This window comes from Notamacropus eugenii, chromosome 4 (genome assembly GCF_028372415.1).
Source record: "Notamacropus eugenii isolate mMacEug1 chromosome 4, mMacEug1.pri_v2, whole genome shotgun sequence".
NCBI classification, from domain to species: Eukaryota; Metazoa; Chordata; class Mammalia; order Diprotodontia; family Macropodidae; genus Notamacropus; species Notamacropus eugenii.
Genome location: NC_092875.1, coordinates 247,002,222 through 247,024,616, shown reverse-complemented (window position 1 = coordinate 247,024,616; position 22,395 = coordinate 247,002,222). Strand labels below are relative to the sequence as shown.

Below are 22,395 nucleotides of genomic sequence, written 5' to 3'. Positions count from 1 at the left end.
AAGGAGTCTCACACTTGGTCTGCTTTGCTTTCTTAGATGAGCTCCTAATTTGCCTAGTATTTGGCCAATTGTTGTTTATAACCATCACCTGCAGCAATCTCACCACCTCAAGACAGCTTCTCATTTCTTTTCTATTACTTACTGAAATACAGACACATGGATGCCCTATTTAGAAGTCCCTGCTCTCCTGGAAACATTTAGGGCTTGTTTCCCTTGTGCTAGTCTCTAATTGGATGATGCAAAGAGAGACATGCAAAGTAACAGACCAGATCTGGAGAGGGATTCCAGACGCCAAAGGAAAGGAATTCCTTGCTTCACACAGTCCTTATACAAATATCCTAGCAATGAACATTGGATTCAATTCAGCACACATTTATGAAGTTACTTAGAGAGTTCCAGCTTTCAATAACCTTCCTCAGCTGGGCTAACAATAATCACCAGAATCAGGTCACGAGTGTTAGGAGCATCTCTTGTGCTGACTTTTAAAGCTAGGCTGACAACTTTACAAGAGGGATGGTAGATGGTAAGAACCTGTTCAGCTGCATCACCTACTCACTTGTCTCCCTCTCTGACACATGTCTTTTCTCAGGGTATGTACATTTGTTTATGTCTGGTTTGTTTCCAACACCCTTGAGACATTTCCTAGTTTTCTGCTATGATGAATTTACTAACAGATGTTGAGACTGAAGTCCAGAATAGGTAAGGTGATGGTAAAAGGATGTTTGGCTACTTCATATAAATTAATGGTTATAATTATTTGTGTTTGTATATTGTCCTCCGCTGGTTTATGCTTTCCATAAGGGCAGGGATGATATCTTCTCAAATTTTTTCATTTCTCCTAGTCCTTAACCCAGTGTTTGGTGCACTATAGGTGATTGCTTGATAAATATTTGTGGAATTCCAAATTACATCTTTAGCCACAAATGAATTACAGTTATCCCTTCCACATCACAGCTTTCCTCATTGCAATTTTGATATATTATGGGTCAGTATAAGAAATTAAATGGGAATTTTTCGGAAGCTTTGTGGAAGCTGGAGACAACATGCAAAGGCCAGCAAATGACAGAGAGAACATTTAGAAACTCAGAAATGTATAAAATATGTGTATAATATTGTATAATATCAACATGTTTTATCTTCTAATACCATAACAATTCAGACTTCTTCTCTAGTATGAAGGGAGGGCCAACAAGTTTTATGCAGATTTTCCAGTTAATGGGAGTGATGTGCCTCTAAACCCCATGATGTGGAAGGTATAACTGTACATTCCAAGATACTGAAGGAACTTATTGATGTAATTATAAAACATGTTTTTTTGGGGGGTTTTCCAGTCATCTCCCCTTCATATAGTCAGAAATTTTCTGTGCAAGTAGGGAGCAAAATCATCTCAAGAAAAAATCATGCTTAATAACGTGGATATACGTCAATATATATAGGGTTTCTGGAGCTATGGCAAGGAGGCTTGGTCTGGAAATCATAGAAATTGTTAGTAGAGCCTTTGAGCAGTTGAATGTAAGACTTTTTGTAATAGCATTGGTAGTACTGATTTGATTCCTATCCGCAGAGTAAGAGGTAGAAAGCAGAAGAGATGGGGGGTCAGAGGAACATACACTGTGACAGAGTAGATGGCCAGATGGCCTTTTTGAGTAGGTTTACAATTTTAGTGTTATTCTTGACTCTTCACTCATGCTCACCCCATGTATCTCATTGGTTGCTAAGTCTACCTGGAGAACCGAACAAGTGGTGGTACCTTACGGAGAAATAGGTGAATTTAGAGGAGGGTTAGGTTGGGAGTAAGGTAGGAATATGAACTATATTCTGTACGTGTTGAGTTCAAAATGCTTATAGGAAATTCAATTTGAATGTCTAATACGTAATTGGTGATTTGGGACTGAAGCTCAGGGAAGAGACTGAGGCTGTATGTGTTGACCTGGGCGTCCTGAAAATAGAGATGATAATTGAATGCATGAGAGCAGATGAGGTCACTCATAGAGAGCCTAGAGAAAGAAGAGAAGAGGGTCCAGGACAGAGTATTGAGAAATACTTACATTTAGGAGGTGTGATGTGGATGACGAACCAAGAAAAGAAACTTGTGAGGTTAGAGAAGAATGAGGGAAAAAAAAACAAGTGTTACAAAAATCCAGAAAGGAGAGAATACCCCAGAAGAGACATTGGTCAGCATTGAGCAAAAAGCTCAAGAGGGATGAAAACAGAAACGACCATCATATTTGACAATTAAGAGATTATTGGTAACTTCGGACAGAGCTATTTCACTTGTATGATATGGACACCTAATTGCAAAGAGATTAGGAATGAGTTGACAAGAAAGAAAATAGAGGCAACTGGTGTAGAAAAGTTTTCGTTTAGGAGTTTGACTGAAAAAGGGAGGAGAGATGTAGGACTATTGCTTGAGAGTTTGGTTGGGTTTGGGAAGACAAAAGGAGATGTTATGGATATGTGTGCGTGAATTATCCTTGGCAATGAGAAGGGTCATAATCTCATTGTGAGAGCTTAGAGAAAAGGACAAGAGAGTGCAAGATGATGGCAAGGGGTTTTGAGAAGGGAGGAAGAAGGAGCTCACAGAGAATGGCCTCAATTTTCCGAATAAAGAGGCAAGGTCTTCAGGACCTTAATAAATGCTTGTTGATTGATTATTTTCACAGCTTCCTAAGCATACAGCTTACAGGGAGGGTCCTGGCCTTTCTCTTCAGCAGCAGTCATGCTCCCATAAGTTTGGGGTGCTATTTTTTATGTATATCATCTGAATCTACACTTGAAATGGTTATTATTTACTCTGTTTTGCAACATAAATAAAGGTACTGCCAGCTAGAACATACTGTATTGCCAGATGTGCCCCATGATCTCATTTGTTCTGTAATTCTATCTGGATTCCTTTTAGATGGTAAACACTCCACTTGTTATCACCCTGCTCCCAGGATAGGACAGGCTCCTCTGACCAAGGATTTCCCAATGTTTGTATTAAGGTGGAGGCCTTAGCTTCATGCTAATGTACCTAGCATGCTTCCTAATGTACCCATTAGGGACATTATCAGTATCACCTCCAGTATCACTGATTTTCTTTCTTCCTCTTCACTGAACTGCTTTTATATCTTGCCATTACTACAAGTCTCATGGGACAGAATCTGGGAGCTCCTTTTTTTTTTTTAAACAAATCTCAGGTACTTGAGATTATCTCATGTCTGTGTGATTTCACAGAAACTAGTACTGTACCAGGGCAGTTAAGTCCCATTTCCTTCTCTAGCTCATTTTACAAAAGAGGAAGCTGAGGCAAAGAGGGTTAAGTGACTTGCCCATGGTCACACAGCTAATAAGTATCTGTGGTTGTATTTGAACTCAGGTTTTCCTGACTCCAGGTCTGACACTCTATAGACACCACTTAGCTTCACCAAAACCTTAGTGTTCAAGAAATCAGCTTTTTGTGAAGGAGAGCAGTTGGAGATCATTGAAACCACTGGGCAGTTTTCCACATATGAAATCCCACATGCTAAGTTTACTCTTCTTCCTCAGTCCTGGAACCTGATCATTACCTATCAGCAGGAACTAAAATTATATACACATACATATTCATACAATATGTATACACACACATGCACATGGACATCAAAAAATGTTAGAGTTGGAAAGGACCTCAATGACCATCTAGTCCAACCGATCCCCCCCAAAGACCCCTAAACTGTAACATATATGTACATATGAAAAGTTCATGACAATTAGTTTCTGAGTAATTAATAATTTTATTAATTATGACTAGCAAATAATTAATAAAAAGATAGTTATTTGGCTTTCTCTCATAAACTAAAGACCAATCAACCATGGAGGCCTCTCCATACTTATTTGCCCTTGGAAGAATGGGTGTTTGTGACAGGTGGAAATCAGTTTTGATTGGTTAACAATCAATGAGATTTAGACATATTAATGAGGAAGTGGGCAAAAAGTCTTCAGTTCCTCCTGCAGAGAGAGGGTGACCTAATGATGAGACTGAGATACCTGCAGCATTCTGGGCAAAAGAATCCATCTCAATCCAGACCTCACTGGTTGGTTTTCCCCTTCATAAACTAGGTCACCCTAACTTCCAATGGAGGACTCCAAGGACATACAGGGACTTATTTCCTAAGGGCAAGATCTTACTTAGACTGGATTCTGTTTGTAAGGTCTCCTAGTTGGATGGAGTCCCACCCAAGATCGAAAAGCATGTACCCCAAGGATTGCGTAATCTCACCTATCAGCAATGTCCTTCAGAGGCTGATTTCTGAATGAGGAAATAGAAAAGAGAGAATCTTAATCTCAGTTTATAATTGGTTATTAATAAGAGAGAGAAATAATCCTTTCTCTCACCTGACAATGGGTCATTCAAGCTGTGCTTGAAGACCTTGGAATAGGGAAAGCTGACCAGTTCTGTGGCAGCCCATTCCATTTGGGGCCACCTCTCTCTCTCTATATATATTTTTTGCAAAGCAGTTGGGGTTAAGTGAGTTGCCCAAGGTTACCCAGCTAGTAAGTGTCAAGTGTCTGAGGCTGAATTTGAATTCAAGTCCTCCTAACTTGAGGGCTGATACTCTACTGCACCATCTAGCTGCCCCAGCAGGTCTAACTGTTAGAAAATCTTTCCAGACATCAAGCCTGCCTTTGTGTCTTTGACCCCTGCTGCCCTCCATCCCCTAGCTCTGCTCCCAGAAGTCGAACAGAACAAGTCTAATATTTCTTTCTTGTGGCATCTCTTCAGCTGTGTACCCAAAGACAAATATTCTGGCCCTTTCCCCAACTCTCACTCCCAATGTTCTCTTCTCCTGGCTAAACATAACCAGTTCCTTCACTTGACCCTCATTTCCTGTACAAGTAGGGATTTAATGTACCAAGACCTAGAGGAAGAATAATTGCAATGATCATAATTTTCACTCTATGGTACTATAAAGGAGGCAAAGTGCCTAAACTACCTTATTTTGTTCAGTTCTCACACGGAGCCTGTGAGGTGGTAGACGCAGTTGGGATCCTTACCAATTTTATAGAAGAGGAAAATGAGGCTCTGGGAGGTTCAATAATTTGCCAGTGACCGAGGAGTTAGTAAGTGACTGAGGCAGGAATCCAGTTCTTCTTCCTCTCAGTCCAAAGTTCCACATACTTTACCATTATGTGCAACGATAATAATCAATGACTTGAAAGTGCCTAGTGTGTGTTATCTCATTTGATCCTCATAACAATCCTGTGCTGTAGGAATTTTATCAGATAGTGAGCTCCCTGAGCGCAGGGACTGTCTTCTGCCTCTTTTTGTATCCCTGCCACTTAGAGCAGTGCCTGGAACATAGTAGGTGCTTAACAAATGTTTACTGAATTGAATTATTACTCCCTTTTTACACAGAAAATTGACAGAAGTTCAGTGAATTGAATAGGACTGCACAGGTAGTAAGTGTCAGACGTAGGATTTGAACGCAGGGCCTTCGGTCCTCAAGGCAATGCTGTTCTCAGCATGCCAGGGTGCCCCTAGGAAGAGGTATAACTGGGAAAGGAACTGAGAATAAGAGAAAACAGGTGGATGAGCAGGAATTATTCTGTTTTGTCTGTACTTGCATTCCCAGAGCTCAAGTCTGCTAACCTCTTAATGCACGCTTGTTGATTGAATGATTGACAACCTGGCTTCTGCCCTGATACTTCCAAGACATTAAAAGAAGGTATACAGTGTGTTAAGTGGATTCCTTCTGCACGATTTATGTAAAGATGTGGATAAAAATCACATATTCATCCCTTTCTAGGCTTCATTCCTGACTCCCTAGACTTACTCTACAATATTCCAGAAACTTCTTCATTCTGGGAAAGCCCCCCCTCCCCCAGCCCCCACTCCCATGGGCTCTCTCTGACTGGCTAGTTCTTCTCAGGACTTCCATTTTAAGGAGGACTCTCCTGGGTCAGTCATATCTTCCTTCTTCTCCAGGCTTTACTCTTGATTCCCTAGACTTTTTCTACAATTAATAACCATCTCCCCCTCCCCCTTTCAACCCATTAAAATGTAAACTCCTTCAGGGCAAGGACTGTCTTTCTTTTTACTTGTATTTGCACTTCCAGTACTATAGCACAATGCTTGGCACATAAATGCTTAGTACAGGCTACCTCAGAGATATTGAGGGTTAGGTTCCAGACCATCACAACAAAGTGAATATTGTAATAAAATGAGCTGCATGAATTTTTTAGTTTAGTAGTGCATATAAAAGTCATGTTTACACTATAGTATAGTCTATTAAGTGTGCAATAGTATATCTAAAGAAAAAACCCACCAAAGTACATGTCTGAACTAAAAAATACTTTATTAGTAAAAAAAAAAATCCTAAGCATCATCTGAACCTTCAGAGAATCTCAATCTTTGCTGGTGGAGGGGCTGGCCTTGAAATTGATGGCTGCTGATCAGGGTGGTGGTTGCTAATGGTTGGGATGGCTGTGGCAACTTCTTAAAATAAAGCAACAATGAAGTTTGCCTCATGCATTCACTCTTCCTTTCAATTGAACACTTAGAAGCCATTGTAAGGTTATTATTAGCCTAATTCAATACTGTTGTGTCTCAGGAAATATGGCCTGAGGAAAGAGATAAGTAAATGGCCAGTCAGAAGACATACAGCATTTATTGACTAAGTTTGCTGTATTATATAGGTGCAGTTCATGGTGCCCCAAAACAATCATAACAGTAACACCCAAGATCTCTGATCACAGATCATTATAACAGATATAATGATGAAAAAGTTGAAATATCAAGAGAATTACCAAAACGTGACACAGACACATGATGTGAGCACGTGCTGGTGGAAAAATGGCACCAAGAGACTTGCTTGACAGAGGGCTACCATAAACCTTCAACGTGTAAAAAATGCACAATATCTAAGAAGAAGAATAAAATGAGCACCATAAAAAGAGATGTGTCTGTAAATGCTTGCTGATTTGACAAGATGAGAAGGCAAGGTAGGGGAGGAGAATCCAAGACCCCTTCAAACATAGAGATTTATGATTCTTTGGTAATCTGTATTCTTAGAAATTACAACACATTAATGACAAATGCAAGCAGAGGATGGTAGGCTGAATAGAGTTTACAAAAAGATGTTAACAGGAAGGAAGGAAGGGAGGAAGGAAGGAAGGAGGAAAGGAGGAAAGAAAGGAAAGAAAGGAAAGAAAAGAAAGACAGGAAGGAAGGAAGGAAAGAAAGAAAGAAAGATAGATGTTGGAAGTAACAAATTGTCAGTGTTTCTCAAGCATATCCAAAGGAGATATCACCCTGATCTAAAAACCAGTCCCAGTTATTTAGAAGGAATATCATTAGAATGGAAAAAGGCCATTTAAAAGATTACTACCTTACAGAAGAACATTCAACTCTGTTGTTGTGATTTTAAACTCACCAAATGACCTAGGAATTGATAATTGGATCCCCTGATAATCGTTATTTCCACCAATATATTAAAAGTTCCAGATGAGAACTCCTAGTTAATATGTTATGTATTTATATTTCCAATTAAACAGATTGGATTTTGGAATTCTAAAAGAATCTCTTGTGAGTTTGGTTAATATTAACTCCTTAAAGCCCAGTTACCACTGGGGAGAACTGTTAGAACCAGAGAAGCTGAGCCTTTGATGGTGACCCCATCAGAGCACAGTGAGTCTATGGTGCCTAACGTGATACATCTTAATTACTGTGGGGAAGAGTTGATCCCTGATGATGTAGGCAGGGAAGCATACTCACAAATGAATTGTAAGATGCAAGAATCCAGCAAAAAAGAAAAGGAATGTCTCAACCTAAATACAAAGTGGACCCTGGAAAGTCTGCTATTTGCATACGGTCCTTACTGAGTGGCACCCATCCCAGCTCTATCACTATCAAAGATTCTTTAAAGGAAACAACATGCACAATTCTTTACTAAAGAGATGAAAAAATTCTGGAAGTTCAGAGTCACATTTAGAAAAACAAAAACATAAACAACCAAAGGTGATTGCCATGTCTTCTGTCTGTCTAGAAAATTAGTCCCCTCAGGGAAAAGGGTGTTTCTTGGATGAAGATCTGAGATTTGGGTAACTGACACTTTAATCTTACCACAAAAGAAAATTACTTAAAAGGGGAGACATGATTTTTCTGACATTCTGCAGTTTTCAGCAGCATTTGAGTATCAGTCTGCCCAGCTTTGCTGAGTACAGCCTAAGATGCTATTGGGAGGACATATGTGCATCCATCTATCCATCTATCTATCTGTCTGTCTGTCTATCTATCTATCTATCTATCTATCTATCTATCTATCTATCTATCTATCTATCTATCTTATCTATCTTCCCATAATTTTAAATGGTTTATACTGGTTTCAACTGTTTTGAACTGATTATACTGGTTTGAACTGGTTCATACTGGCTTTAAGGGATTTATACTGGTTTGAACTATTTTTTAACAGGTTTGAACTGGTTTGAACCAGTTTATACTGGCTTAAACAGGTGAGAACCAGTTTAAACTGGTTTGAACTAGTTTTTACTGGTTTGAAACAGTGTGTATATAATGATTTGTACTGGTTTATACAGGTTATACTGTTTTCAACTGGTTTGAACCAATTTATACTGTGTTGAACTGGCTCATACTGGTTTGAACTGGTTTGGAAGAATGAAATCTTGCCAATCTAAGCTCACTGTCTCTACAGAGGCAAAGAGACATAATAGTTTTTTAAGGACATAAAGATGTGGCATATTCAGAAGAGGGCACCCAGGACAGAAGACTGGAGAAAATCCCCATGAGAGTCTGTGGAAGTGACATGATAATTGACTTCAAGTATCTGAGGACTCATATTAGAAGAAGGATTAGATTTAATCAGTTTGGCCCCAGAGGTGGAACCAAAAGCAAGAGGCAGATTGTGCAGACCCATTTACATCCTAACACTGGGGATGTCTAAAAGTAGAAGGGGGTACCTCAGAAGGTAACGGACTCTTTCTAACTACAGGTCCTCAGAGGCTTGTCATGGATATTGTAGTGAGGATTCTCAATCCAGTATGGGTGTGACTAATTTTGGAGGTGCCAAACTCTTAAGACTCAGTGATACTAGGACTTCTCTGAGATTTATGGGTTCCTTATGGTTTATAATCTCTAACTTATCTCATAGCTCTCCTGTTCTTTTCACAGAAAATTTCAAAGAATTACATTAGTAGAGGTAAGGATAGGACAGTTTACCCACCCACCCTAAACCTCAGACCTCAGTTGTCACTGTAGGTTCCAACTACCACCAGCTCCCCTCCTCAGCAAAAACACTATGGTGGCTCCTTCTAATTCCATAGCAACTCAGGAATTGGCTATAACTCATTGACACTTTCAGTCTTTTTCCTTTGGTTCTATACTTGATGTTTTCACACCCTGGACAGGCACTAATGATGTGCACTTATTGGTATAAAAAGAAATATATCTAAATAGACCATTCCATCAAAGAGTGACTATGATGCCATTTCTGTAAGTTAGGGGAGGGATACTTCCCCATGTCCATGCCCCAAACCCAAGTCCAGGATTTATTAATTGCTACTGCAAACATATGATGTCCATTCCTCACTGAGGTCGATAGTATGTCTCAGTGGAGTCCCACTGGGGTGGTTACCAAAGCACCCATCTCCCAATTCCCAGGGCAAGATCCTCCTAACTTTACCAACATGATGCAGGAAGGACTGAACCACAGCAATGTTCTGATCTCATGTTTTAAGAAATGACATCTCAAGGAAAGACCTTCCATTCTACCCACTGCAGGAGTAAGGGTAAGCTTTCATGGTGGACAGTGGAGAGAGGAACGAAAATACTGAGTGGCCAGCAAAAACACACAGGTGTTTATAACACATACATACCCACAGCATACCCACACCCTTTTCCTCAGTCGCAATAGCTTTCAGGGCACTGACTAATCAAAGAGGCACAAAATAAAATCCCTTTCTAACACTGTAGTTGGAAAAGTTTACAGAGTCACAAATCAGGAGAAAAATGAAATCATTCAAGCCAAACCTAGAGCAACATGGGAAAATGGGACTTCCAGGCCAGGGAACAAAGTGGACAGTTTCTCTGACTTTGCAGGGGGCAGAAGGGCCCAGCATATCTATAGATTTAGTGTCCACTCCAGAAATTGAGCCAGAAGTTCCTCTTCCAAATCATGACTTTTCAGCACTGAGCTGAGAGAAAATAAAAAGTATCTCCACCACCCTCTCCCTGAGGCAAGTAGTAAGGAAGTGAGATGTTCCACTGGCAGGAAGACAGAAGGGTGTGCGCCTCAGGACAGGGACCTCAAGGCCTGAGCTTGTTCATGCTGCAAGGTAACTCCTGGCTAAAAAAGCGGGCTGGGGAAAGATCAACACCTGAGGTCAGAACCAGTTATCAGACTATATGTCACTATTTATTATATTGCATATGAAGCTATTTATTATTATATATTGTTATAAGTATATTATGTTCCACATAACTATTTATGATATATATTTATTATATTATGTATTTCTACCTGGCTCAAGGCCTAGTCTCCTCTTCTTGATTAGAAGAAGAAACTCTTTGTGAAACCCTGAAGTTGTCACTCTACAGTTCTCCAGTCCAATGACTTTCTGTTTGGACCCTCTTAAAAGAAATCATCCCTAATTCATCTCAGAGGACCTACCTGCCTATGCTTTACATACTGAGAAGGGGGCTCTGGGCACCAAACCTGTCTTAATCCCCTGAAATACAATCTTCCTTTTCTTGGGATATCAGTGAAATTACAAAAATCCTATACCTACCCTTCTTAGAAGGTGAGAGCTATTTACACAAATAATAATAAATATCTTATATGCCAAATTGTAAGAAACTACATGAGTGTGTCTATTTCCTTTCTTTCCTTGTATACTAATAACTCCTCTTCCCTGTCAGACCTCTTCAGAAATATGGAGACTACCTGTATTTATTCCCATGGGAGAACATATTGGCATCACTCTCCTCATGTAGTTCTGTTGCTTCAGAGACAGATGCAACTGGAGGTGGGAGAAAATGTAGGGGAAGATCACACCCAGAAGGGGAGTCTGCTGACAATATCTATGTCACCCTGATGTCAATGACAAATGACAACAAATACAGGAATTCTTGACAGTAGCTAAAGAGGCAAAGCAAATTTGCTGGATCCAATCCATAGTTTTTGGAGTAATTAAACTCCAACTCAATCAGACACACACCTAGTTTGATTTGAGGATACTAGTAAAGTCCTTCTGCCCCTAAAATACCTACTCCATCTGTTTACTGCCTGAAGTTCCTTCACCAGGGGTATCTAGAAAAAATAGTAGGTTGGTGGAAAGTCATTCATAATAATATAAATGCCCAATAGAACTTTTCTTAAAATAGCTTTTCATAAGCATAGAGAGTCATTGGACACTTAAAGGGGGGGACTGCCATCATGGTACATACTTCTGGACACTCCCTTTGTCAAGATGGTGAGAGAAAGGCATCAAGAAAAACCCAAAAGAGACCAATTTACTTTGCTGAAGAGATTATTTATTCTGATTTTGTTTTTAAATTTTGGTCCGCATGTTAGCTCCCAGTCTTGCGTGACTGTTGTCCCCTATAATCTAGATTCTGCTGCTCCCATCTTCCTTGAGGTAGTGCTTTGGGTTCCCATCTCTTTAATTAGTTAATTGTTGCTTGGCATCAGTCCTTCCTGATATAGTCTGTATTTTCTATAAGAAGCATCTGATCACTCAGCTCTGCCCCTAGACAATAACGTGCTTCAAAAGGTGACTAACCCTGTCTACTGGCTCTGTGAGCTGAGATTCAACCCTTCTACTGTAAAATATACATGGAAAATGTTGGGAAGATTGATGAGAAAAATGTCCCCAAAGTACTTTAAGCTCCTCATAAAAGAAAAAAGGCAGTGGTAGACAAATGCAAGGTAATCTTTTATCTTCAGAACAAACAGTGGGGAAGATAACAACAGACTGATTATAGGAAATGGGAAGGAAATACACAGTCATAGAAAACAGGCAAATCAAAGTCATTTCAGAATCTTCTTGCTTGTTTTCAACGTGACATATCTCTGCTGGATTTGTCTATTTGCATCACAAACTCATGATCTCTAGTAAGACTACACCCAGCATTTCATTTCAATTTTATTCATTCAATTAAGATTTATATCCATCAGGTAGCTCCTGTGCTAAAAAAAAAAAAAAATTCTCCTTGGCCCAGCATTCCACAAGCTTGGTTGTTGTGTCTTTTTTCAGTCACGTTCAACTCTTTGTGACTCCATTTGGGGTTTTCTTGGCAAACATACATTTCCTTCTCTGGCTCATTTTACAGATAAGGAAACTGAGTTCAGTGACTTGCCCAGGGTCACACAGCTAACGTGTCTAAGGCCAGATTTGAACTCAGGCCTTACTGATTCCAGGCCCAGCTCTCTATCCATTGTATCTCCTAGCTACCCCGCTAAGATGTCATCCAATTTTTCTCCTCTCCTTCATTGCTAAACTCCTAGATAGACTCATCTACACTTGTTGCTTTTACTTCTTTACCATCCACTCTTTCCCTTACAAGCTGGTCTACCCCCCCCCCCCCCCCCCACTCTACTGGAACTATTCTCTCAGGGGTCACCAATGTTTTCTTGATTAATCAATCCACTGACCTTTCCTCCATTTCCATCTTCCCTGAAAATTCTGCAGTAATTGGCATGGCTACCCCCTTCTACATACTCTGTCTTCCCTTGAGTCCCATGATGTTGTTCTCCCTTGGTTCTCCTACTACTATTTGACTGCTCTTTCAATGAATTATCTAAACTCTTATTAATGCAACAAATGACCAACCACATCTCTGGAGGACCTATGAGGATGCAAGCTACCCACTTTCTGACAGAGAGGTGATGGATTCAGTATATAGGCATGTATTTTTGTCTGCAGTTGCTATATGGATTCATTTTGTTAGACTGCCCTTATATGTTATATTTTTTCTCCTTTCTCTTGTTTTTATTTTCATTTTTTAAAAAATTTATTTTTTCATTTATTTCCAGTGTTCCACAATCACTACCATACAACCTAGATTTTTTCTTTCCTTCCCTCCTCCTCCCTCCCCCCACAAGATGGCATACAATTTTATGTAGGTTCTATACATACATTCCTATTAAATACATTTTCACCATAGTCATGTTGTATAGAAGAATTAAAATGAATGGGAGAAATCATATAACAAACCAAAACATAATACACAGGAAAATGATCTTCTACAATTTGTGATTGAATTCCATAGTTCTTTCTCTGGATGTGGAAGGCATTTTTGCCTTAAAAGACCATTGGGAATTTTTTAAGTCCTTGCATTGCAATGAGGTTCTAAGTCTACCAGAAAAAATCCTCGCACACTGTGGTTGTTGCTGTGTACAAAGTTGTCCTGATTCTCTCTTGGTTTTTAATTGGATCAAAGGGATTGGGAAGATGGAGGAGGAGTTAGCAATAGTGAGGCCAAAAAAGAACTACTGAACATTTTTTTAATTTACAGAGGGGAACAGAAGGAAATTTAGAAAGACACAGAGAAATAGGACAGATTTGAAGGTTATGTGTGGAATAATTAAATACTTTTTAAAAAAGCAAGCAGTATGAAATGGAGATTCACTTTTTTGTACATAATCTTTTTGTGTTTCACTGTATGTGGAAATGCTTTTAGATGTTTCTGTTTGGAATTTAAAAATACAATAATTTTTAATAAAGATTTTTTTTTAAATGATAGTAAACCTGGGAGAAATTGACAACCACCTCTTAGAGTATGTGGTAGAAGAAATTCAGACATAATCCGATATGCATCCTAGATTTTAGGAGAGCAAATTTCAAAGGACTCAAAAAGAGGCTATTTAGGATTCTGCAGACTAAAATTTTACAGGGGATTCTTTATATAGCCTAGAAGGAATAGGAAACTGTCAAAAAGTGAAATGCTAAAGATAAAGATACAAAAGGAAACCATTTTGAGAAAGAGAAAAAATAGCAGTTGTTTTCAGGGACTGACGTAGAAGCATGGGGAACTCACCAATCAGTTTATTTTAAAATGGATATGTACAGAAGATGGAAGCCAAGGCAAGTAAAAGAGGATTAATATAAAAGCATTGTCAGAATACCATCAGAAGTGCAAACACTTGGAAAGAACTGAGGTTGGTCAATAAAGCAAAGGACAATGAATGAAGACTGAAGGGTTCTTCCTTTCTTTTCAGTTATATTGGGAGAAAGAAAACTCAAATTAAAAACAGTCATCTTTCAAAGTGGAAGGAATGATAGTGAATGGCAATATAGAAAAAGTAAAACTAATGTTTATTTTGCTGTTTTCTCTTCCAAGAAGAATGGTATTTAATCAACAAAACAGAACAAGCAATGGCTGTTAAGAAACTGATACTTTAAGCAAGGAGAAAGTAAGAAACCAGCTGACCTGGATAAACTCAAGTCACCTGGCCCAGAGAAACTACATCTTTGAGTACTGAAAAAACTGGCAGATGTGATTTTGAACTGTTGCAGAGTCAGTTCAAAGATGGTGGGGAACTCAAGAGGCATCTCAGATAAAGAAAAGGGAATATATTCTGATTTTGAGAGAGAGAGAGAGAGAGAGAGAGAGAGAGAGAGACTCCAAGACAGAGAGAGACAGAGAAGAGAGAGAGAGACAGTGGAATCTATAAACTATAGGCCAGTGAACTTGTCTTTGATTCCTGGGGAAATTCTGGAAAACTTAATTAAAGAAGTTTAGTGAACTTCCAGAAAAGGAAGTGATGGTCCCAAAAAACCACCATGGCTTCATCAAGAACAGGTCATGCCAGACTAACCTTATTTTCTTTTCTGACAGGGTTATTTGACTAGTTTGCAGATCAATACCACCTGGATTTTAACAAAACTTTTGATAAATCATCTCATATAAATATTATGGAAACCATGGAGAGATGTCGGCTAGATGATAATTTTTGTTGTTCAGTTGCATCCAATTCTCCATGATGCCATTTGGGGTTTTCTTGGCAAAGATACTGGAGTGGTTTGCCATTTTCTTCTCCAGCTCATTTTATAGATGAAGAAAGTGAGGCAAATGAGGTTATGTCACACAGCTAGTAAGCATTGAGGTCAGATTTTAACTTAGGAAGGTCTTTCTGACCCCAAACTTGGCACACTATCCACTGAACCACCTAGCTGTCCTAGATGATAATGCAATACATTTAAAAATACTTGAATGTTCTAAGAGGAAGGAGGCCTCCAGGGGATCTCTGTTTGGTCCTGCACTTTTAACAGTTTTATCTGTGACTTACATAATGTCATGCAAGGCATTTCTATTGAGTCTGCAGATGGGATAGAATTGGGAAGGATAGTTAACACACAGTGGATGAGAGTTGGGATAAAAAAAATCATGACAATCTTGAGCTGAATCTCTTAAGATAAAATTTGAAATGGAAAAATTTTAAGTGTTATCTTCAGATGCACAAAATTGGCTTCATATATATGACTGGCTAGTCAATTTGTATGGAAAAAAAATCTGCTGGTTTTAATGGACCAAAAGGGTAGCTACATGGTGTAATGGATAGAATGCTAAACTTGGAATCAGAAAAACCTGAGGTTGAATCCTACTCAGATAAGTATCTGTGTGACTAACTGTCTGACTCTGGACAAGTCACTTAATTTGTTTTCTCTTTTATAAAATTAATAGCATTTATCTCACAGGGTTGTGGTAAAGATCAAATAGACATAATAGATATGAAACGTTTTGGAAACCTTAAAATGCTCTATTAATGTTAGTTATGATGTCAACTGTGTGATATGGTAGTCAAAAACTAACCAAAAGAATTATGAGCTTTATTTAGAGAGGCATAGTTTCCAGAAATAGATAGGTGATAGGCACCTTGCACTCTTCTCTGGTCAGACCACATCTAAAGTATTATGTTCATGATGAATGCTGAGTGTAGATTAAAGTATATATATTTTTTAATTTTCTTGCTTTTTTGTTTGCAATATGACAAAAATATCTGCAACATGGAAATATGTTTTGCAGAATTTCTCATGTATAATGGATATTATATTATTTCTTGCCTTCTCGGTGGGTGGGAGAAGGCTTGAGGAATGAAGAGAATTTGGAACTCAAAATAAAAAAAATGAATGCTGAAAAAAATAAAACATTAGGTTCAGTTCTTGGCACTGAAGTTTAGGACATATAACCATAAACTGGAAAGTGTCCAGAAATCAGAATAGTGAAGCGCTTTGAGACTCTGCAACAGGAGGATTTATTGAGGAAACTGGGTTTTTTTTAGCCTGGGGAAGACAAGCCTCATGAGGAAGTGGAACATGACTGCTTTGTTCAAGTGTCTGAGGTGTCGTCATACAAAGGAAGGATTCAACTTGTTCTATTTTACTGTAGAGGACAGAATGAGGGAGGTTACAAAAAGAATTAGACTAGATGTCTAGAAAAACTTCCTAATAATTGGAGTTTTATCCCAAAGTAGAATGAACTGTCTCAGGGGAGAATAGATTCCCCCTCAATGGGGTTCTCCAAACAATGGTGGATGGCCAGTTGTAGCGCATGTTGTAGTAGGAGACCTCTTGAGGAGCTTGGGGCAGGACTAGATAGATGCTGAGGTCCCTCCCCACTCTCCACACTATTCTGTATGATCCTAGAAGATGAATTCATTTGGAATTGGCTTCTAGCTAAAACTCTGCCTTCTTAATGTTAACTCTTCATCTACTCCTGTCACTCTAATAGGGGTTAACAAACTGTGTACATAATTGTGTTAGCCTCAGTTGAGCTATGGAAAGTTCTGTCTCTTCCCTACTCAGCAGGGGCCCACAGTTTGCCTTCTCTCTCTCTCAGTGATGTGAAGGATGGGTTGTGATTCCGAAGTTTCCATTACAAGGGACATGAAAGGAATACCAATTTCAGTGAGATTATTGGAGAAACAAAAATCATCCCTAAAATAAAATTTTCTGGTCTTAAGGAAGAAGAATTGTCTTCTAGCCCTTGGCCCCTCTGAGTGATTAAAGCTTCACCTTGGAATGAAGGAAAGGTGAGAAATCATTTGATCCAGTCAACCGCTCTCTGCTATTAAATTCCTTGAGGTCAGATGAGTGTTTCCCCAAGTGGCAATGTCTATTGTAATTTAGGGGAAAGGAGGTCTGGATGTTGATTTGGGAGACCTGGGTTCTAGTTTGAATTCTGACGCGCACATGCTCTTGATGAATAAGGGACTTAGCCTCTCTGGACATCCGTTTTCTCTCAGGTAGGCTAGATAAATAAAGGCTGGCTGACTGACCAACTGACCATTCTATAATTCCATGATTCTAACTTGATAATGGAACAAGGTAAAAGGCAACTAAGTTATAATTCAACATTTATTACACACTTGATTTGATCAGTACACTGTTAGTCAACTAGCATTTTTGAAGTAACTCCTCTCAATAATGGTGCTAAGGGATGCAAAGAAAGACAAAGACAGTCATTGCAATCAAGGAGCTCACAGTGTTAAGAGGAAAACCAGCATCCAAACAGCTACGTCCATCTAAGGTATGTGCAGGTAAATTGGTGGGAAGGTAGTAGCATTTAGAAGTGCTAGGAAAAGCTTCTTGTAGGAAATGAGACTTTAGCTGAGACTTAAAGAAAGCCAGGGAAGGTAGGAAATGGAGATGAGGAAGGGAAGCAAGCACAGAGGACAGGGAGTCAGTGAAAATTCTGGCCATGAAACGTAGAGTGTCTTGTGTTTGGAAGAGCTAGAAAGACAGCATGACTGGATCATAGAGTAAGTGGAGGGGAGGAAGGAAGGCGTAAAAAGAGAAGGAAGATAGGAAGGGGTCAGGTGACGAAGGGATTAAACAGAAGATTTTAGGGTTGATCTTGGAGGCAATAAGGAGCCACTGGAGTTTACTGAATGGGGAAGGGGTGACATGGTCAAACCTACACTTAAGGAAGATCACCTTGACAGATGAATGGTGGATGGACTGGAGTGGAGAGAGACTTAGTCAGGGATACCAATTAGGAGGCGATTATAATCATCTAGACATTAGGTGATGCAGTCCTCAATCAGGATGGTGACAGCATCACAGTGGAAAAGGAGGGTGATTGTTGGGAAGAGATGTTGGGAAGGCAGAATTCATAAGACCTGGCAATATATCGGACATGGAGGTGAGAGTGAGGAATCAAGGATGACATGTCAGTTATGAGACTAGGTAGCTCAGTGAATACAGTGCTGGAGTCAGAGTTAGGAAGACCTGAGTTCAGATCTGGCCTGTATGACCCTGGGGAAAACACTTAACTGTAAAAAACATGTTAAAAAAGGAGACAATAACAACGCCTACCTCCTGGGTTTGTTACGAGGATCGGAGGAAATAAAATCTGCAGAGTACTTTGCAAACCTTAAAGTGAAATGTTGATGCTAGCTCTCATTATGATCATTATCATTATTTAGGGCAGCTAACGTGGTACTTTGGATAGAAAGCTGGGCCTGAAGTCAGGAAGACTCATCTTCCTAAGTTCAAATCTGGCATCGGATACTTACTAGCTGTGTACCCTGGGTAAGTCCCTTAACCCTGTTTGCCTCAGTTTCCTCATCTGTAAAATGAGCTGGAGAAGGAAATAGCAAAGCATTCCAGTATCTCTGCCAAGAAAACCCCACACGGGGTTATGAAGGGTTGGACATGACTGCATATCAACAACAAAAGGCTTTTGACATACAGAAAAGACCTGTGGACACAAAAATATCTGCAGCAGCTTTAGGTGTATCTGTAAAAATTGGAAACAAAGTATGTGCCCAATGACAGGAGAATGTTTGATCAAATGGTGGCCTATGAAGGTCATGCAATGTAATTTACATGTAGTAAAGACTGACAAGAGAAGCAGCATTTGTGAAGGGGTTAGAGGGAGGTGCCTCAGATGCAGCAAGAACTAGGCTCAAGTGCCACGTCCAACAAATCCTGGTTATGGGATCCTGGGCTAGACATTTACCCTCTTAGGTCTCTAAATAATTCTCCACGGCTATACATTTGCAGTAGAGAAGGGACGTTCCTCATACTGGAGTTCCCTTGTTCAACAAAATCACAGGTCCAGACTCCTTCCTATCCTTAAGGAATGACAAATGAAGAATTCAAAGGAATAGGAAAAGACTCATTTGAAATAACGCAGAGCAAAGGAAGAACACAAGAACAGTATGCAAACTAAAACTACCTAGATGAAGACTGTTACATGGCAACAGAATTCAAGCTCAATCCAATGGATAACTGTATTACTAACTTGCTAAAGTGCACAATCTATTTTTAACAAATAGCAAATAACAAAAAGTGCTCAGATGTGTGTAAAGTCATCGTCAAAATTTTGTGGAGTTTTTTTGCTTAACTTTAATGGGATTTAAAAAAATCTTTTGAATCTGTTTTGTTGAGACAAAATTTATCCATTAGCAGTTGAAGGCCATCTGGCAGGAGCCATCAGACAGAGAAGAACCCTTCTCTTCACCTCTGGAGAGGGAAGAAGGTGATTTTCTTTCTTCCCATACCTCCACTGATTATGGTTCTAGAAGTAGAGCTTCTTGTCTGTCCTTTCTTCTCAGACGACCAATAGTATCCAGAAGGTGGTGTCTTGACTTGCAAGTGAATTGGATTTAAGTGAAGGAGGACTGTGCAAAGTCACCAGCCTCTCCAGAGCCATCTGGGTCCAGGGGCCAGATATCAGTCAGGACAACTGGAGATGGCCCCTGATGCAGTGGGCGATCCTGGCCTAAGGTCTTTCCCAGATCTCAGTTTGTCTGAGGCAACACCCATTGCTTAGAGAAGACAGACACCTAATCAATCAGTTAAAGACCATTTGAGGCACAGTTGAGGGAGTAGAGATTTGTATTCCAGGCAGATAAAGATATAGAAACTTAGGACTGGGAGCAACTTGAAAGATGTGACCATTGCAAAGAAAAGAGGTTAACCTTAAGGCAGCTAGGTGGTCCAGGGGTCAGAGAGCTAGGCCTGGAGTCAACAAGACCTGAGCTCAAATCCAGCTAAGCAACCCTGGGCAAATCACTTAACCTCTATCTGGCTCAGTTTCCTCCAGTGTAAAATGGGGATAATGACCTACCTCAATAACACCTACCTCACAAGGTTGCAAAGAGGATTAAATGAGGTACTATTTGTAAAGCGCTGAGCATAGGGGTTGGTGCACAGTAGGTGCTATATGAATGCTTCTTCCTTATTCTTTCCTTAGCAATTGAAAGCCACTTGTAAAGAGAAGATTCTGGGAGTCCAGCTTAGCATTCTACCTGACAAGGATGTATTTCCTAATAGTGAGCTACATGAGGATTCCCTGAGAAAAGTTCCAATAATACTTGAGTATTATGAGTTACCTGGCCACGTCTCCCTTATGCATGTGCCTTACTACTGTTGTATGCCAAATTTATATCCACTCATCTCAAGGATGCCTTGTGTCTCTGTCAAAAAGTTCCATCTCCCTTCCTCCAAGTTTATGAGAGGGAAATTTTATAGCTACTGTTTTTACTATGCCTTCTAAGAGCTAATTGTATCTTTTAGGTGATTGTTAATGGGAAATACATCAGTTGGGGTTGTGACCTAGAATTTTAGGAGCAAACACATACAGGGTACTTTTCAAAGTAATAGTTGTCCTGTAGGGACCCAATACCAGTGTTAAGTTCCATAAGCTGAGAGAATATGCCAAAGACATAACAAGTCTTTCTAATGCTTCTCAGAAGCTGATTAGGGGGTAAGAGATTGGAAAATATTTTTATGACACACTTTGCAGAGTCTGGGCCTGTTTTCAGAGGTCTGGGACCTCAATCAACTTCAGCAAAGAAACATTTTGAGGAAGAGAGGGGTGGGCAGAAAAAAGAAACAGACAGAGAGTGAGAGAGAGAGAGTGAGAGAGAGAGAGAGAGTGAGAGAGACAGAGAGAGAGAGACAGAGAGAGAGAGAGAGACAGAGAGAGAGAGAGAGAGAGAGAGAGAGAGACTTCTCTTCATCTTAACAATGAACATGGCTCCCAGAAGCTGTTAGTCCAGTCACCCCATAATCTTCCTCTGCTTCACATTTGAGCAATTTTGTCAATTTCACATAGTCCCTGGCTTTTGTTGCCAGCACTCATATTGTCCCAATCACAGCACCCAGGGCATGGCTATAGCAGCAGTTGTGCATAAAAATGTTGGTCTGAGCAATGCCATGGATCTCTCTTTCTTTGTGTGCTGCATGATCCCCTCTCTTTTTCCTTCTACCACCTATACCTTAAAATTTCCAGTAGGAAGTCTTTTTAAGGGCAAAGGAAAGAGATACTGAAGGATGTTGGGGAAATGGATGCCTGCATCCATTGTCTTCGTTCCTCAAGAGTGATCCATTGTACTCAAGCCAGGCATTAGTAACACTGGTCACAAAGGCTTCCTGGGTATCTTAGATGTCTCTGGCCTCTTCTTAAACTCTTAATATATTTCATTCACACTGAAGTCACCAAGTCACAAAATATATGTTGACATTGTGTGGGGAATGATATTGAATTCTTCATGGAAGTTCTCCACTTCTTACTCTGTAACAGATAGCATAAACAGTAATTACCTTGATGATGGTCTTTTTGTGATGCTCTTATAATTGCAACGATTTTTGCCAAGGTGAGATAATCAAATGTTTCTTGATGCCTTTTAGTACAGGATTGACCCATCTGCGTGCCTCACTGATTGACCTCTCTAGGTAGAAATTCATTCAGCTGAATCTTCTTTATCTTGTGATTTCATTTAATGCCCCTAGTACAATGGATTGCAGCCACTTCTTGTTTGTTGGATAAATCTCACTTATTTAGAGCACCAGCAATTAAATGAATGTTTGTACACAATCTGAAAATTGCGTGACTCTTGATACCTCCTGTCTCATTTTTTTTGCTCTTCTGCTACCATTATTAGGAAAGCAGAAAGAGGCTATCCAGGACTGAGGGTCATTCTGTGCCTTTCTTTTCCTTCCCATTTCTCTTTCTCTCCTTTGTCCTCTCTTTTTTTCTTTCATTCTTTCCCTGTGAGGCTTAATGAATCGAATCACAGATCTGAAGGCAGAAAGACTGAGATTGTAATTTCACATCAGATACTTATTACACAGTCGTGGGAAAGTCATTTAGTATCTCCCAATCTCAGTTTCTTCCTCCTTAAAATGGGGATAATAATAGCTTACAGGTTTGTTGTGAGGATCACATGAAGTTAATGTATGCAAAGCATTTTGCAAATATTAAAGTGCAACATCGACGTGAGCTATTATTATTATGGTGTATAAAGAAATGTTATAAGAAGTACACCACATTAGAATGTAACTGAGTTCACTGATGGAGAAAAAAAGGGAGAGAAAGGAGGGGTGTCTAAAAAGATGGCAGGAGGCCATCCAATGTGACAGAATCTCCCTGCTCTCTTTATGTTCCCCATGGCTGTCTTTACAATA

The 22,395-nt window shown here is 39.6% G+C and overlaps 1 long non-coding RNA gene across 1 annotated transcript in view; it reads left to right on the top strand.

Annotated features, from left to right (window-relative positions):
• Positions 1–484: 484 nt before the first annotated feature.
• The window catches only part of LOC140498384 (uncharacterized), a 37,967-nt gene continuing 16,056 nt past the window's right edge, over positions 485–22,395 (top strand). Inside the window, exon 1 of the long non-coding RNA XR_011965083.1 lies at positions 485–590. This is a non-coding gene — a long non-coding RNA (uncharacterized lncRNA). The remainder of the gene's footprint in view (positions 591–22,395) is intronic.